The 18,849-nt window shown below is 48.0% G+C and overlaps 2 long non-coding RNA genes across 10 annotated transcripts in view; one reads left to right on the top strand and one right to left on the bottom strand.

Annotated features, from left to right (window-relative positions):
- The window catches only part of LOC104634399 (uncharacterized), a 91,982-nt gene that overhangs the window by 29,215 nt on the left and 43,918 nt on the right, over positions 1–18,849 (bottom strand). For 6 of the 7 annotated variants that reach the window (XR_012833325.1, XR_012833324.1, XR_012833327.1 and 3 more), the window contains 2 exons: positions 14,842–14,931; positions 10,763–10,792 (listed from right to left, as the gene is read on the bottom strand). This is a non-coding gene — a long non-coding RNA (uncharacterized LOC104634399). The remainder of the gene's footprint in view (positions 1–10,762; positions 10,793–14,841; positions 14,932–18,849) is intronic. The other variant, XR_012833328.1, reaches the window with a different exon arrangement.
- Positions 8,680–18,849, top strand: part of LOC142599891 (uncharacterized) — a 97,028-nt gene continuing 86,858 nt past the window's right edge. For all 3 annotated transcript variants that reach the window (XR_012833331.1, XR_012833333.1, XR_012833332.1), the window contains exon 1: positions 8,680–9,164. This is a non-coding gene — a long non-coding RNA (uncharacterized LOC142599891). The remainder of the gene's footprint in view (positions 9,165–18,849) is intronic.

Here is an 18,849-nt window from a genome sequence, read left to right as displayed (position 1 = left end):
TCTATATAATAAATTCAAATTATTCTCCTGGAACTGTTGTCCCACACTCTCAGTTACATAAAGTATTTCAGCAGCTTTCAGCTTGTTTGGGAGCTCTGAAAGGCCACGGCTGAGATGCAAACATAACTCTACTTTTAAAAAATATTTTTTTTAAAAAAAAAAAAGGTTTATGGCACTTTACTTTTGTCTTTTGCACTTTAGTAGCCACCTAACCGGCCCGATTCTGCCACAACAAATGGACGGGCAAAACGGGGTCTCTTAGCGGGAGCATTTCGGGTCGGGAGCCGCCGGTGGTGCCTCTCCGGGGGACCCGCACCGGCGGATCGGAGCCGGCGGCGCTGGGCGCGGCGGCCCGGTGTCTCCGGGGGGGGCGGAACAACCGAGGGAGGAAACCACAAGGTGTATTGGGTGCAGCTGCAGAGAAGCCAGAAAGGGTTGATGTTATCAGCCGTCTCTTCGAGCTCTGGGCTAGATACTGATTTTTACATGGAAGAGATGCGGGGATGCGGAAACTTTTTGAACGCCGCAGCGCGGCAGCCCCGTGTTACCGGAGAGCACGGGGAGAGGCGGCGGCGGGCTGTCAGGAGCCCCAGGGGAGCTGGGCGGAGAGCCCGGGGCCAGCTCCCGCAGGCCAGCCCTTCCCCGCACGGACCTTAGCAGCGGCCGCCCAGAGGAAGCCCCGGCGTGGGCGAGATGAGGCGGGCCGGGGCCGGGGCAGAGGGTGTCCCCGGTGCGCTCTCCGTTAGGAACGGGGGGAATCCCCCCCATCCCTGCCTCCCGTGCCGTGCCGTGCCCTGCCCCCCCCTCCCCCCCCCGGCCTGACTCGCTGCTCGCTCCTCCTGGAGCTGCCCTCCCCCAGTCTGCCCAGTACTGCCCCAGCTGTCCCAGCACCGTCCCAGCTTAGTCCCAAGCTGTCCCAGCACCATCCCAGGATGTCCCAGCACTATCCTAACTGTCCCAGCACTGTCCCAACTGTTCCCGCATTGTGCCAGCGCTGTGCCAGCATAGTCCCAGGCTGTCGTAGCACCGTGCCAGGATGTTCCAGCACTATCCTAACTGTCCCAGGACAGTCTCAGACTGTCCCAACTGTTCCAGCATTGTCCCAGGACAGTCCCAGTCTGCCTCAGCATTGTCCAAGCATTGTCCCAACACTGTCCCAGCATCGTTACAGAATGTCCCAGCACTATTCTAACTGTCCTAGGGCAATCTCAGGCTACCCCAGCACTGTCCCAACTGTTCCAGCATTGTCCCAGCACCGTCCCAGGGCAGTCTCAGCACCGCCCCAACTGCCCCAGCACTGTCCGAGCACAGTCCCAAACTTTCCCAGCAAAGTCCTAGACTGTCCCAGCATTGCCACAGCTCCTCCGTGGGTACCCATCTTCCTCCGACGCGTCCCGGGGTTGCCTTAGGGCGAGGCTCGCCCCCCGTGTACCGGCCAGGCGGCACGAAACGGAGGGACTCGGCGAGTGCACCCCTCGGCGACAGTCCCAGGGCCACGGGAAGGGTTAATCGTGCCCTGGGACAGCTCACGGCCACTGCCACAGGGACACAGACGGGAAAAGGAGCCGGGGGCTCTGCCGATGGAGACCTACGAATTGCTTTGCAGTCCAGCTGTAGTGTTTGCAGAGTTACAGTGCACAAGGAAACGCCAGTAACGCTTCAGCTCCCCCAGGAAAGTCCGAGCACGGACAAATCCGCAGCTCGGGGTGTCAAGTTTGCAGAAAATGGCCGAACACAAATTTATTTTGCATTTCCCCTCCGGAAAAAAAAGAAAAAAAGCTGAACCCGGGAGATAGATGACTGTCTGATGGCAAATACTGACCAGCAGCAGCAGCTGGAGACGAATCACCGCACCGCCAACATTTTAAGTGCAGCGTTTAGAGGAGAGGGAGAGAAAAGCGAGATCTCCGGGCTGCCGCAACTGCCTGCACGCCCACTGGTTTCACTGGCTCGAGTGTCTGCGAGAAAAAGATAAGAAGCTGGTGCAGAGAAACAATAATAATCATAAAAAGAAAAAAAAAAAAAAAAAAAACAAACCCCAAACCCAACTAAGAAGCATTAACGACTGCTAGTGCCGGCTGGGGAGCGCAGCGCAGGTGGCAGCGGGTGGCGGTGCAGCGCCCGGCCGCCCCCGGCCCCTCTGCCCTGCTCTGGGCGGCCAAGGGGGCACGGGGGGGGGGGAGAAAAAAAAACCCGAATACCGGCCGCAAGGAGCCGCCGCCCCCACCCCCGCCTCACGGGGAAAACCTGCGGGCGATGGAGACGGCGCCTCGGCGGTACCCATGGACCACGGGACAGGCGGTGGCGAAAAGAGGGCTCCCCCGGTCCTCAGGGGAAAGGAAGGTCTGAAATTCCCCCAAACACGCACGTTTTGGTTTCAGCGGAGCGGGATGGAAATGGCTGTCATTAACTATCAGGTCCTGAAAGGGTTTTTTTTCTCGCTTTTCAGGGAGTCAGAAGTTACTTTTCGAGTTGGTGTAATTACCGTTTCTGTCTTTACGTATTTTCAATACACCGGAAAGTTTCCGTCGGAGCAATTCGAACATTTTACAGTAACTCCTCATTTTCCCGGAAGCCAAAACCAGCCTGGGAAGCAGATCTGCAGCGGGCTGCCAGCGGCTCTCCACCCCGCTTCGCCTGACCGAGAACCGAGCGTAGACATGGCTTCGGTGCCAGGACCCCGCTCCGGCCCCCGGCTCGCTGGTACCTGCCCCGGGAGCAGAAACGGGCCCCTCGGAGCTCGGTGTCTTTCCCGGACGAGGAAATAACCGAGAAGAAGCAACTATGTCCATTCCAAAAGGCGGTTACACTTTGGGGGGGGGGGGGGAAACCAAACCAAACCAAAAAACCAAACACCAAAAAAACCCCCCCACAACAGTTGCTGCTGCTTTTTTACAGCGTTATTCCAGCCTTTCCCGACTCTCTGAACTTTTTTGCTTAATTGTACCGTTTGAACTTCTACTAAAAGGAGGTGATTCTTCGCTTCTTTCTATACGTTATATAACTCCTTATATGCCGGGAGAAGTAAAAGCACCAGCAGACACCTACAGTGCCCAGTATTCGGTATTTTTAACGACGGGATTTAAAATTGCTTCATTTAATTATGCCAAATAGGAAAACAACACAGGCTTCTGTAAAGCTCAAACTACCTGAATTTACGCCTAAATCTACGCCAAGTTTGACAAGAGATGAAACCAGTACCCTCGGTGCCAGCGGGGCGGGAGAGGGGCGGGGGGACACACATCAAAATACGGGTTTGGGAGCATCTCCTCAGAAACCTGACATCGAGGGGATGAGCTGGATGTTGAGCCTGGCAGAAAAACGAGCCGTCACACAGAGATTTAGTTGTTATCGAACGAAAAGGGAGAGACATTTAACATTTGCGGCTGGAGAGAAGCGAGTTGCCCGTACCCCCGGCCCCGGTGCCAGGCAGCCCCTCTCCGGCCAGGGGCGGCTCGGGGGTGACGGGGGGGGGCATTTCTGAAATGACACCCCCTGCTCTTAGCCACAGCTCTGAAATAATGGAAGTTTAAAAAAAAATAATTAAAAAGATAAAAAGAAAGCAAGAAAACAAAACAAAACAGGAAAAGACAAGTCGTCGCTGGGACACGGCTATCCAGGTTACTGTATTTCTTTCGCTAAGGGTTGTCATTATTTGCTGTATATATCCTCCCGCCAGCCATTAGTGACGAGCACGGTTTAAAGCCTCCACTAATTTACACAGAACAGACACTTTCCGGCTACGCTAGGAAAGGGAAAAAAAAAAAAAAGCAAACAACAAAAAAACCCCCAAACCACCACCACCACCAAAACCCCCCAAAACCCTCAAAACTCCGCTCAATTAAAAATAACGATTTTGTTCTTGGACAGCTACCAGTTCTTTGCTGTTACCATCCCGGGACTTTTATTTAACCTCGGTAACATCCTGAAAGGCTAACAATCATTTTGCATACATTGCATCGTACCTTTTCAGTCCTGCAACAGAGAGCGGTACCGAGCTGACCGCAACCTGCTCAGATAACTAGTTTGGTCGGTAAAAGAAACGTCATGAGGCGCACGGGGTTAATGAAATCTTGCAGAGATCCAGTTGGTACGAGCAAAAATCATCCGATCTTTTAACAACCTGATCGCATACGCTGGATATAGGCAACGATGTCTGAAAAAATAATTACGAAATTATGCAGCTCTAGATACACAAGAAAAAGTTTCCAGACCGAAAAAAAAGAATAAAAAAATCCCCTAAATGTCCGTAGAAGTGACTTGGGTTAACCGCGGCTGCTGATCCTTCAGCTTCGCTTTGATGCGCGGATCACGTCCATTCCCTCCACAGGTTTCCCAAAATCTCGCTTTTCGGACCCGTTCTGTGGACTTGACCGCACGGAGAGCGATTCGGGGGAACGGAGGGGGGGCTCCGCCACCCGCCCTCGACCCCCTGCGGGGCTGCCCAAGCCCTCTGGAGGCGTTTGAGCGAGGGGCAAGGGGGAGGTCGGCAGCTCCGGGGGCTGCCCCGCAGAGCGCGGGGGGCTGCGGCACGGGGGGAGCCGCGGGGCTCCCGGAGAACTCCCGGCACCGGGGAAGCAAATCGCCGAGGAAGAGAGCGGGATGCCGGAGTCGCTCCCACTTCGCTGGAAGTGAAGACGCACCGTGTCAGCCCCGGCACAGCCAAAACCCTCTCACCCCCTCCTCCCTAGCTCTATCCGATTTTTTTTTTTTTTTTTTTTTTCCCTCTCTCTCAAGCACAAATGCCTTCTCCCCTGCCTTTGACATTTGGGGCTTGTGAGCAAGGAGAGCTTTGAAGTCGCGGTTACTATCGCTTTCTTTCCGTGACACCAAGGGGGAATTTTGGGGGTTCTTTGAAAAAATTAAAAAAAAATAAAAAAAATTAAAAAAAATCAAGCAGGCGAAGGCGTTGACTTTATTTGGTGATGGTTGGCAGCCCCCGCCTAGCGCAGAGCAAGAGGTGACGGCGCGACCGTGGCTCATCCCCACGGTGAGGCAGCGGGGACGTCCCCGCGTGTCCAGCTGCGAACTCATGTCAGACGGGGCTTGGAGAGGTGCCATTGCCCCACCGAGAAACCCCGACCCCAAAATCAGAGGTGGCGCTTTCCTGCCCCAACGCGTTTCTTAGGAGCACGGGGAGCTGCTTTCGATCACTACCTCCAAATTTCGCTGGTTTCTTAAGAAGGGAGACTGAAACATCACCATTGCCGGAAACGCACAGCTGCTAAAAGTTGTTAGTAAAGAATATCAAATGAACTCCCCACCACCGCTGTGGAAGTGGTTTGTTGTTTTGTTGGTTTTGGGGGTGTTTTTTTTTTTTTTTTAATAAAGAAAAGGAAATTGGATTTGATTTCTCCGCCCCATTTTGAAATGCGGTGAGTTGCCGTACTTGGCCAATAAAATCCTAAAAGTTTGCAAAAGGATATCATAATAATGTAATGTAATGATGATAATAATAGCAAAAACAGCGCTTGGAGCGCTGTGCAAACCCGGTAAACGCCTGACCGGAAAATCCAAGCATTTGGAGCTGAGTTTTGTCGTTTCAGTTTGCCTGCTGATGTCAACGACGTGTCGATAAATAAGAAGCGAGACTCGAGGGGGAGCGGCGGGGGGCAAGGGAGAGGCAGCGAGCGCTTCTTTCCAAAAGGCGGAGGTTTTTTGAGGTCATTTCATCTCCATTCTTTCGTCATTTTGAATATAAAAGCAAGCTGACTGGCTGATTTTCCCAGTCCCTCGCCCGGCTGGGGTGATGCGCTAACTTAGCGCACAGATTACTTTAATCAAGATGTTAAAATAGTCTTGGTTCCTCCCCTGATGCTGACTGTGCGTTTCATAAAAGGTCGGTGTAACTGTCTGACCTCGCAGCAAACTGGATTAAACTATGAGTCTTGAAAATGTGGACATTTGGAGCTAAATCGTTGCTATTTTTCTATTACATTACAGGAGGAATATGGAAAGCTGTTTGGTAAGCTTTTGATAGGAACTTCAGAGTTTCTTTGTCTATCTGAAGAGCAAAGCAGTGTGCAACACGTAGTAACTTTTCCCTATAAGGCATCTCTTTGCCTGGTGCAGGAAACAATCGGTATCCCTTCAAAAAATAAAATACAGGTCTTAAAAACTTGGCAAAAAAAACCCCCTTGTCCTCCGCTTAAATTAGCTTTCCCCCTCACAATCCAGCCGGTAAACCACCACCGAAGCAGGCAAACTGCTCTGTCCGCAAACCTGGGGAAAAAAAAAAAAAAAAACGAAAAAAAAAAAACCAACCACCAAAACGCGGAGGCATTCCTGACGGCAGAAGTGAAACCGTCTCGATCCAGGCGAGTTTATTTGTAAACCCGGGGAGCAGCGAGCCCGGTCGGCGGCGGGGAGGCGGCGGGGGGGGGGGGGGAGGAGGGAGGGGGGGGCCGGGGGACGGACACGGCTCCGCCCGCGGGGTGCGCGGCGGCGGTGGGAGCGCGGACGGAGCAACCGGGGCTGCGGCTGCTGGCTGCTGACTCAGAAAAAGCAATGTAGGTCATAACGAGTTTCCTTAAGTTACCTAAGTTCGAACAATTCAGCTTTTCTTTAGAGACTTCCCAAGTGCCGTTGCAACATTTCTGAACGCCGTGGCTATTGCCGAAGTTCAGCCCCCGGCTCTGGGCGATCGGGCTGCGGCGAAGCGGGGCAGCGCTCGGGGCAGGCATGCGGCTTTTTGGTACTCACACGTTTCGCCTCTCGCTTTTATCTTCCCTCGCCCATTTTCATCACTACGCCACTTTTATTTTTTTTAAATCTTTTGTCTCAGAGGCGTGTTTTTGTGTAAAAAAAAAAAAAAAAAAAAAAAAGTGCCAGCGCGTCACACTCCCATTTTCTTTTAAATTTTCAGAGAAGCAGCAAGCGAATTGCCTACCTACTCTCTATTCAGTTCTCAACTCTTTCCAGGAAGGCTTATTCACGGTTCATAGTTTGGATCTATTCTTTATTATCACCACTTACTACCTTCCACCACCAGTCAATTTTTTTTGCACCGTCACTTAAAGGGCTATTTAAAAAGTTCCCTTTTGCCAAGGGTTTTGTACGCAAAAGACGATCCGTCTTTTGAGTGACAGTGAACACTGTCCGTCTTCGAACTAGGTAATTTTCGTTCTTTTCTTCCCCCTCCCATTTTCTTTGTATTTTGTTAACCATAGGAGGGCAGGAAAAGAGTAGCCACAGTCCCCACGGAGAGCTCACGGAGGATGAGCAAGCGTCGTGTTCTGTCGCAAGAGCAGCGAAGTGGGACGGAGACCTCGCTGCGAAATACCAAGTTGTAGAGGAGAGGAAAACCTGGGATCAGGGAACGCTTCAAGAAAGGAACCACGCTAACGGATTTTATTTTATTCACTCGGAGCTTTTCCCAACCATTACCTGCGCTCCCCGCTTCCCAGCGCCGCAGCAAGCAGGGGCCGTGCGTGGGCTGGGGCGGGGCGGGAAATTTCCGAGGGACTCGCACTCTCCCCCAGAAAATCATCATCGGGAAGGCATCCGTTGTCACGAAGCATAACTAAGAGGGGAAATCATCCGCCCATAGATTTCACAAAAGCAAGGAGTGGGGGAAAAAAAAAAAAAAAATCCAAACCTCGCCCGGTCCGACGGCTGTATTTCACATCGCCCGCCTGTCCATCACGGGTGTTTTTAGGGCGATCGCACAACCCGGGTCACGCTCACGCACGCCTCCAGCCTTCCTCCTTCCCTCCAGCTCCTCTCTAACCCCGCAGTGACACCCCGCCGGCCTTGGTGCAGGCAACCGAGGATTTCCCCGTCTAAACATAGAAAGTTTTGCCAACGGAGCAGGAGTCCCGTGAATGTTTCCCCGAGGTTACCAGCAGCAGTTCCAGCAGCTCCACGGAGACCCGAGGCCGGAGCCGGGAGCGCCCGACAGGCTCGGGCAAGCCCGGTCCCGGCCTCCGCCCGCCCGGGGCACGGCGGCTCTGCCTCCCGGGGCGGGAGGGGCGAGCCCTCGTACTCCGAAAAAAAGAAAAAAAAAAAAAAAGAAAGAAAAAAAAACAAACCCCAGAACAGAGTTGAAAGGGAAAAAAAAAAAAAAAAGAAAGAAAAAAAAAAGACGCTTCCCTGCGCCGTGCCCGCCGGCGGAAAGCTCCCCCCGTCCCGCGGCACCCGAGGGCGGTGGCCGGGGCGCTCGGGTGACTGTGGGCGCTCGGGACGGGGAGGGAAACGGGGGGTGGGCAAAGCTCTGGCAGCCGTTTGGGAACACGTTCCCCAGCCTTGGCGGCAGTGGAAGGCCCTCCTCTGGTGTTTGCATTTTTCTTTGTTTACATTCAGTTTAGAAACATTGGCCTTCGGCCAGAAAAGCGCCGGTCCCCGTCGTCCCCGTTCCCCCCCCCCGCTTCCTTCTCGGGTGGCGGAGGAGAAGAAACTTCTAACTTTCACGACCCCCAGGTCTTAAAACGTTTTCCCCTCGACTCTCCAAATTAACCCTTCGGCCACCTCGGAAAGCAAACGGGGCCGGACGGTGCGTGCACCTGCCCTTGGAGCTCTCAACCGAGGGGTCGCAACAGGTTCTACCGGGGGATGGAGGCGCACCGGGGGATGGAGGTGGAAGGTACCGGCGAGGCGCGACGAACCGAGCGGCGAGGCCCCGCCGCTCCGTTCGTCGCGCCTCGCCTCGCCGCCCGCGGGGCGGTGCTGTGCGGCGGCGGCCGGGCGGGGAAGCAGCGCGGTTCTCCCCGCCGCCGCACCGCCCGGTTCCCCCCGTGCTCGGGGCGGCTGCGGCGGCGGGTGGGGAGAGCGCTGAGGTCGCTTGTATGCGCCGGGCTTGTGTGTGCCGTCCCCCCCGCTCCTCCACCCCGATATTTCCCCCCCCCCGGCGAGGAGTAAGTGCCACCGCTCCGCCTTCTCCTTTTCGCAATGTTGACGCAATCTATAAATAGTGGAACAAAAGGACCAACTTCCTCGCAGCTTTGCTGAAACTGCACAAAAAAGGCAACCGGGGGGGGGGGGGGGCTGGTTATTTTTTTATTTTATTTTTCTCCGGTTAAAAGGCGAATCCTCCCTCCTCCCCCCTTCCTCCCCCCGCTACTGGAAGATTATTTATATTTTTTTTTTCCCATGCTGGCAACGTCCTGCGAGTGGCTATTTTGCTTTTGCACCGAGAGAAGGGCTTCCCCCCCCCTCCTCTTCTGACAGTAAGTGCCATTTAGCTACTGCCTTTTCTACGGGGAAGGAGGAGGGGGGGGGCGCCTGCTCGCCTACCTGCCTGCTGCCCCAGAGAGCGGGCAGGAGGGAGCAGGCGCTCCGGGGACGGGGGGGTTTGGAGGCGCTTAGTGGAGTGGGGGGGGGGGGGGGCAGCGCCACGGAGCGAGTGGGCATGAGCGCACGGGGGACGGGATTTGGGGTGGGGAACCGGTGAAATAAGGTGATCGGGGAGAGGGGACGGTTACCGCTGCCCGCCGAACAAAAGCTGACGCTGATATTAAACGGGCTTTTGTTAGGGGGAAGTGTGTGTGTGTGTGCGTGTGTGTGTGCGCGGAGGGGGGGGGACACCCCGCCCGCAGCAAGTTGCCGTGCAGCGGAGGGCACCTTAGACTTGTTTACCGCTCGGCGCGGCGCTCACCGGCGTGTTTACCCTGCACACACGACGCGGGGCTGCCCCCTCCGCCTCTCCCCCCCCCCAACCCCTTCCCTCCTCCGCGCACCGGGGAGGGGGGGGGGGGGAAGGGAATGAGCGGAGCGGGGTTTAAAGGGGGGGGGGGGTGCGCGGTCAGGAGATGCTGATATGATCACGCGTAAAACACCAACACCTCCCCCCCCCCCCCCCCCCCCCCCGCCGCCTTTGCCAGTCGGATCGGTGCAAGCGCAGGCAGTTACTGGCCGGAGGGAGAATTACATCATCCCCTGCTCCAGTGATGCTACCTTTCGTGCCGCTACCATGCGCGCAGGGAAACAAGCGGGGGCGCGCCTCCCCCCACCCCCCCCCGCTCGGGCTTGCGCCCGAGCGGGGGGGGTGGGGGGAGGCGCGCCCCCGCGTCACTCACACACACATACGCCCGCCCGAGTGTTTACAGCGCTCACACAGGCGTATTGTGACGTCGCCTGAGTGACAGCCCGCCGCGCCAACGGGGGGGGGGGGGGGCCGCGGCCCCCCACGCCAAAGCAGAACACGGGCGCCCCGCCCGCCTTTCACCACCCCCCCACCCCCCCGCCGCACGGGTTCCGCGGGTTGGGGGGGGGGGGGGGGGGCGAGCCCAACATTAAATACTTCAAAAGTTAAACTTATACGCTCTGGTATTGGGGTGGTATACATGATGCGGGTTAATTTGAATTTATTACGGTTTATGACGTTTTAAGCGCATACTATAGGTTGGAGAAGCGATTTCTTGTGAGAGAGGCGAGGTGTATTTGTAAGCGTGGGGCGTCTGTGAAGTCACACCGCTGTGTCTAGTCTTGGGCATCCCCCTGGGAGCAAGGTGGGACGCGGGGGGCCGGTCTCCTGCCGGGGTTTGGCACAGGGAAGACAGGAGCGTAGAAGCTGTCATAGCAGTGGCCTTGTCCAGAGCGGACAATAAAAAGCTGATTTTATTTATTATTTGGTTGGCTGGTTGGGGTTTTTTAACGGGAAATAGATTTAAGCACCGAGGACAAAGTCTAAATTTCACACATGGTATGTTTTTCCTAGCGTTACAAGTGTAATGTTATAGGGTTAGAAACTCGTTGCAATATGCTACTTTGGGGGGGAAGTGGGGAGTTTTTACTCAGTCTGTGAAAATATTGAAGTAGTACTTACCCACTGCAAAGTCAATAAATCCGTATCACACTAAAAACAACAAAAAGTGTTTTACAAACTGATACTTGTCAAGAATTGTTTGCCAGAATGCAGCAGTGTAAAATTATTACGAAAACATCAGGATTTACTCACTGCAAAATTCAAATAACCGTGAAGCCCTGTTTAGTAGTACACGCAGTTTTTAATGTGTTAATGGTTTGGGTTTCTTCAAAGTGTATTACTTTTTGAAGTCTGGGTGTTTCTGTTTGTGCAGAAAATAGACTGAGAAGCTTTGAGCTCCTACTGTTACAAAAGTTAAAAGGAAACAAAGTTGAGCTGCTAAGTCGGCAGTCTGGAATGAGTCAATAGTATCTCCTTTGTCCTGCTAGCTTTCTCTGCTGTGGTGTATCTTTGCTCTATTTCCTCTGCACAAGCAAATGAGCATTTCTACCCTCAGTATATTTAATAGACTTTATAGGTCTCATGGCTTCTAAATATTCTGACCCAGCAGTAAAATTCAAATGCATCTGCCTTTCCAGGCTGTACACAACAGTCGTGATACCGTCAATGACAGTACGCTCACTTTAACCACGTAGATACTTACACATTTTCCACTATCTATAATTAATGGGGCAAATTATTCTTGCTTTGTTGTAGTAAGCCTTCATAAGGGAACAAATATGCCTTTTTAAAGTATTCTATCATCTCTTGTTTTCACAAAAAAAAAAAAAAAAGATTGGGATGGAGACACGAAGGAGATGTAAATAACTCCCCCCCTGCGTTTACTCGGGGATTCCCTGGGAGTCTCAGAGGGCAAGGAGGTAACATAGCTGGCTTTCACAACAGGATCACAGGTCCTGACACGGGGTCACAGAGAATCTATGCTTGGCTAGCCCTGTGCTCCAGTTTTGTTTAGCTGGTAGCTAGTCCCTTGAGGGATCAATGTCAACTTAAGCATGCTAATGTCTACAAGCAACGGGTTGGCCAGTGACCGAGAGCTGTAACTGGCTCCTGGAGGGCTCCCTAGTTCTGCTGCACTTGGAGCTCGAGTGCTGCTGCCAGGCTGCTTCCGCGGATCTGGAGCTTGTCACAGAAAGAAATCAAAGTGGCAACAGTATAAAGCAAATAAAGCAAACCCCAACACTGTCCGTTTTCTGAAAACAAAAGGTGGGTAGATGTGTTAGGTGGATTGGAAAAGTGGCTTGGGCAGGGACGTGGTTTAGAGACTGAGGCACAGAAACTGGAGCCAACTCCCATCACCGTGAGCTAAGTTTCTGTGTACCTCAAACCCGCTTTGCTCTCAATTTCTGGCCTTGGGATTAGTATTAGTCGTCCTGCAGACCTGTCACACTCCCAGAGGTGATAAACAAATGTTAATTCAATATCCCATGTGCAAAGGTATTCGTGTTCAGCAAATAAAATAGAACACTTTCTCTGTATTATTGTGTATGCCTTAAATTAATCCCTTAAGGAAGGAGGTACATATATACATATATGCACACACACACATACATATCTCCTCACGTTAACAGCCCCTTCTGGTTTAACTATCAAAAAGCAGAGTTGGAGACTAGCGTTGCGTAACTAGAGCACAAATAAAAGGGAAACTGTATTAACTCACTGGGAGGTTGAAACCTGTATTTTAATATACACAGTGTGTAGTTTTGACTTCATTTTATGCTACAATACAAAGGCTTTTTAGGTTTGTGAGGTCAAGATAATTTTTTTTTGTGTTTATAAAAATACAGCATGTTCACTATTAATTTATCTAGGCCTGCTTTTCTTTTGATTACCTGAATTACACAAATGAGTAATTTAGCATATGATTATCTGAATGACCATTCCTTTCCCTTTTCACTCTTGAAAAAGATTATCAGTCAACTTCTGCTGCAGCATTGTATCTGCGACCATTCTGACTGTACCATTTGGTGTCTGATATTTTTTATTTTTTAAATATAATTTTGTACTTCCCCCTCCCCCCCCAAGTTCTTTTAAAAAAATGCAGCCTCATAATTCCTAACGATAACAAGCAGTTTCCTCTGGTGGCCATAAAGGCCTTATGCTATGAATTTCTACAACTTCTGTTTAAAACTTAAAACACTTCTATCTTTTCAGTTGTAAAGGGTGTTACTAAGTTACGTTTGGAAATTTGACTGGTACAGCCAGCATAGTCTTCCTGGTTCTGCAAGCAGGCAGTTCCAGTGTTTCAGCTTTTGCACAGTAGCACTTTAACAAGCAGCAGCCATGCATAACTAACAAGACTGCAAGTCCAGTGACGGCTTTTTAGAAGCCTACACCCAGCTCTTAAGTTATCTGAAATGTCCATTTTATATTGTTGCAGTCATACGACAAAACTATTAACAGCAGGAAAGTGCAGTAGGTATTGACGATGGGTAAGCGACAGGGGAGAGAAAAAAAGTTTTGAAAACTGAAGCCCGAGGCACAGGAAGAAAGCAGCACAGCTCTGGCTATCCTTTTATAGTAACTGGTGTTTTACAGAAAGTGGGAAGGAAAAGAAAACTCTCTTTTCCTTCCAGCAGCTAGACAGTGACGGTATGACCCTTCTAATTGAAGACTGATAGCACTCTTGGAGAAATCTTTATGCAGGTTTCATTTGCAGTATCTGCAAATGAGAAGTATTGTTTTCCCCAGCTCCTTCTCTTGAACCCACTTCTGGATTCTGAGTCTTATCCTCTAGCTATATTGACGGATGTCTAACAGACCAGTTTTCAAATTTGGCATTAATGCTTCATAAAATGTAACATATTTTTCAGAATATTTTGAAGTACTGTAGTAGTTTTCATGAATATTTTCTACATGTACAGTTAACATTCTCAATACTAGATATGTATAGATGATATTAGCTCATCAGGGCATTACTTTAAAATGTGTACATAATGTATGCGCAAGATATAATGTGTATATTATGTGTGCACCTAGACTAAACAAGTGCTTGCAGCATGGATTACAGCTACAAATAAATCTTTTGTAAAAGATGAATGGAAATTAGGAAATCAGTAGTAGCTCATCAGATGAGAAATACGCCCTTTAGACTGCACAAAGAAATAAAAAAATGCCAAAAACTAGGCAACACCAACTGGCAAAACAGAATATCAGGACTCTTAGTATCCTTGTTTCTGGCTAAATGTGGTATGTGCATGAACATCCTTTCTTATAAAAGAATAAATTTCACAAAGATTCCACTGTGTGACAGTGTACTGATTGGCTGTCACAACTACTGACTAAATATTAATTTTGGTAGTCTTTCCAAGTTAAATCTATGAACTACTATGTCTGGATAACTTCTAAATCCCTACCCACAAGTGAAACTCCAACAAACCGATTTCCTGACTCGCACATTGTCTGTAAAGATTTGTTTAGTAATTTATTTCAGTTCATCAATTTTACTTTTATTGGTTGGTTGGTTGGTTAGAGAAATATTACATAGTGTCTTTTGATTTGGAGTTTATGAAATGTTAGTTTTACAACACTAAACAGTGTGATAAACACTACAGACTAACTGGAAGGAGATCCACATTAGTGCAATCACTTCAGTTTCGTAACTCCTACAGATTTTTATCTCTTACAAGCAATGATTTACATACCAGTGAGGGAAAATGAAAATGAGGGGGAAGCTCATTATAACCCTGTAAGCATACTTAGTTTCCTCTAACACGGACTAGATGAAACCTGGCCTATGTTACAAGAACTATGAAGTGTGAGAGCAAAGGGTCCGTCCTCATAATGGTCGGGCACAATTAACGCTCTCTTCACTCAACAGAGAAAACCAGACCCAAAATGGGAAGGAGGATCTGGGCTACTATTCTTTCACCTTCTATCCCTACCCCCACCCTTTGAGCTGTAAAGAAAGGATCAGGTTGCACTATTTTAAAGGCTGGTGCAGTACGCACACTTCCTCGGAATATTGGGAGAAAATCTCGCTCAGAGTTCCCTGCAGGAACGCATACTGCTTCACAAAATCCTTTACTCAGGACTGTGCCTTATCAACAGAGCTGAGCCTTCAATTAAGTGATGAAAACTGTAAATGTATGATATTTTTAGGGACGTATACAAACAAGAATATTATTGAACTAACTTACCTTTGACACACGGTTTTGAAAGCTTCACGCTTGACGCAAGTCATAAAAAACAAACCATCACAATAGCTCAGCACTACAGGTAAAGCAGACCTGTAAATAAATGAAAAAATAAATTAAGTGACTTAGCATGGTTTCCTGAACACGCTTAAACTGGATTGATTAACACATTAAAGAATTTAATCGCTATCTCCTTCATCCCACCATCTGAGCGCAGATTACTGTTACTGTTCCTACAGAAGTTTCAAGTTAAATCATACAGCTGATGTTACATCTGTATGAAGCTGGAAGATGGATCGTGTTTCGGCCAAGATTTGGAATGGGAATTCAAACGAGGGTCGTAATCCTGTCCCCGACTCAGAATTTCACCAATAGCTTTTTGATTCTGAGATAGGGATAATTAAAACTGTCCTACCTCTCACTGATGTCCCAAGGCTACATATACTAAGGTTATAAAAAGTAAAAAATAACCTAAGATCTGAACTAAGTGTTTAACAACATTTTGTTTACCTGTGTATTTGTCTTTTCAAAATATAAAAGCCATAGTTCCAGAGGCAAGGTGCCTAGTTAGCAGTGCCTACTGAATGTCACAAGGCTAATCCAGCTAGGAAGATCTCCCTTAAAGGAGTTCTCATGCTGTATCCTATCTCCACATAAAAGAATCAAAACCTATAGTGCTTGATATACTCACCAGTCTTCACATTAGATATGAAGACTTAACTGGGAAAGGGCACTAAACCCCTCCTATCTCACCCAGGGAAGGATCCTTCCGTAGGTATTGCGGAAGGAAAGCCATAAGCCTCTTCCTGTTGGAATTGGGGAAGTTTTGGGTGCAGCGGGAGAGCCTGCACAAAGCACCGCGCAGGTGCTGGGCCGTGGGTCAGTGGCACTCAGAGGCTGGAGGAGCTGTATCGCTATGGTACGTCTGTCAAGCGGCCCAACAGTGAGAAGGTATAAATGCCGTTTAATCTTGCCTCAGCCACTTCTACCTGAGCTCTGTGAGTTTTAAAAGGAACTAAATCTCATTCCAGGCTTAAAAAAAGGTTGAGATCTATAGATTAAAAGCTGTATATTAGATCTAGGTATTACTATTATAGTTGTTAATAATAGGCTATTTTGACATACAGACCGGTAGACATTTCATTTTAAAGCAAGCATTAAAATGCTGTCAGGTTGTGTCATATGACAACGAATTTACAAGTAGTAGCAAAACTGTCCTTTTCTCATGAGTGTGATTCATCATTCTAAAGGGACTGCCTGCTTGAAATATGCAAGATGCAGATGGAAATGGAGGGAAAGATAAGAAAAGAAGTTTAATGGAAGATGCTGAGTTGGATGACTGAAGTCTTCATCAAATAAGAAAGCAGTACCCTATTTACTTTCTGATGCTGTGTAAATGAATGAATCAAAGCCCACACATTCTCTTGCAAATCACAAGGATTCTACCCCTCTATGCCCCCGAGGTCATAAGTGACCATGTACTGACCCCAGACAGACTCCTGCCACCTTTTTTTAATACAGCAAACATACACCTCTCTAACCACTTGAACCCATATCAGTGCTGCCTTCCCTTCCTTTTTTTATTGTAGCAATCTATACCGCCCTAAAAAAAACCCCAAACCAATCCTACCATCTTTTATGTCTCTCTACAGCCTTTCTTGCACTGAGGAGTTTCTCGATACTTAAGCAGACACGTATTAAGGTATAAAGAAAAACATTAAAAGATAAGATTATCTCAGGGAGTGATTCAGCAGTGTTTCAGAAAAAGGAATACTTTATTTCAAAGAAAAGAAAATCTTCTTCAACTGAGACTCATGTTTATATTATCACTAAAACTTTTGCTGAAAGGGGAAGAAATAGTAACTGTAGACTGTTGAAAAGGAAGTTCTGTTACAGTACAGCCCCCAAAAAATTAGTTCTTACAGTGTATAAAATATGTAATCAATGCTGAACTTCTGCATTTGCCTTAAATACCAAGCTGTGAGTGTGGACTACTCTTTAATGTGTCCAACAGCCTTAATGCTGAAATCTGTACACGGAGATAATTAATACAATAGCATTCACCAAGAACAAAACTGAGATATTGTTTCATTGAAACTTCTCCAGCTCTAACAAAGACGCTATTCAAAAAAAAAAAAAAAAAAAAAGCATTTCAAAGACCACTGTAGATGCTGCACATAGACTGATTCCTGAGTTAAAGACAGACATCCACTAGCCAAAGGAATAACTCAAAGGAGAGACTTTCAAGTTTGAGACCTCTGGTTTGAACTTATCTATGTTTCCACACATCAGTAGGTTCAGTGGAGTTAGAAATATCCAGTATGTGTAATGAAAACAATCTCTATCAGTGGATACAGCATGAACATGATAACATATGTTTTCCAAGCCTAGAGCAATTGTCAAGCAATTGCTATTTGTCAAGGCAACACACTTGATAGTCGGGGTCATCTAACCCTAGGTCATCTCCTTCTACCTTATTCTGAGGCGGGTCTCAGTAAGTCAGCTGCCCAGCTTGCTTTAATTTGCTCGGAAGGTAAGTTGCAGACGCAGGTTTCTCTCGCTACACGCAGTGAGAAAGCGGAGGGGGGCAGAGGCAGCGGCAAGGGGTGCAGTGACTGCACCATGATGCCTTCTATAAGCAACAGCTGCCGGGGTTTTGTTCCAAGACGAAGGAGGGCCCGCGCGGGTCAGAGGGGACTCCTGGACAACTGATTATTAACCAGGGCTTTCTAAAGCACTTGCAAGGCCCATATTGTGTTTGTTTAGGACCCAGAACTACAAGTGCATGTTATCAGCAGACTGGGTGGATTGGTTTGTGTCTCTCAGTTAAATTAGCAATTCTAGCTACCTTTTAAAACAGAAAAGAGAAAGACCTTGTCTTACGCGGTCTGTTTTGGTACAATTTTACATTTGCTTTATTTAAAAAAAAAAAAATTAAAGGCCCTTATTCAACTAAATATACCATCTTTACAAATATGATTCTTTTTGCTATCCAGATTGTTATTCCATGCCTGTACAATTTTTATTTAATCATCTATGTAGCTAACCTCTGATTCTTAATTTTTACATTTTATGGTAGAAAATTGAATGGCTTTTCTTTACCACATGATTCAATCTTCCCATTATAATTTGTAAACTGTGTGTAGATGGAATTCAATTAAAATGTAGCAAAAGAGCACTTCATTTTTAATCGGTTAAATTAAATAACAATAGATGTACATAATATGCAAGGAAAAAATATCAGAACATATTGCACTGAAAACTGATTTATTTCATAAGGACTAATCACTGCTGGTGAACTTAAGTGATTGCTTCTGGTCAGCACGACCTTCAGGACTTAGAACAAGTACATCTCATCCTCTTACAGTTTTCATATGTGGACCTGATGAGAAAAAAAGAAATTGCCTGCTTTTTCATCTCCTAGTGGATTTTTCAATTTTGAACAAATTAGTCATTAATAAAAAGTAGATGAGTACATTAAAAGAAAGGAAAAAAGCTATCAGAAGCAGGTTCAGCATTCTGTAGGTTATAGTTCCAAGTGCTCCACCAGTGACTTCCACCCTTCAGTGGTTTGACGTTCTCTAAAATTTTGGCATGAAAAAATGTGTTGCATAGTATTTTTATTGTGTTATTTTAAAATACTGTAGTAAACTTAACCTTAATATGGGCTGCCCTACTTCCATACTTAATTTTAAGTAGTCTTGTTAAAAAAGAAACATTTAATTTAAATAAAGCATACATATAGAACTCATTAAACATATATTAATCATTCCAGGAGGCCACACAAGTAATAGAAAATGTGAATTCCTTCCTTTCTGATTTATCAGCCATTTATGCTATATCAAAACAGAATGGGTTCCTACTGTGCCTGCTGGTGTACATACAAAGTTAAAGAGACAGAGCCCTGGCACAGAGGTTTGCCTTCATTTGCTCAACACCTGAGGTGTTAAAAGTAAAAAGCCAAACAGGAGAGGCTTTTTTTTTTTTTTTTTTTTGTAAAGCACTGGCTGT

Source organism: Balearica regulorum, chromosome 1 (genome assembly GCF_011004875.1).
Source record: "Balearica regulorum gibbericeps isolate bBalReg1 chromosome 1, bBalReg1.pri, whole genome shotgun sequence".
Lineage (NCBI taxonomy): Eukaryota > Metazoa > Chordata > Aves > Gruiformes > Gruidae > Balearica > Balearica regulorum.
Note: the sequence above shows the minus strand (reverse complement) of the source record. Positions and strands in the feature narration are given on the sequence as shown.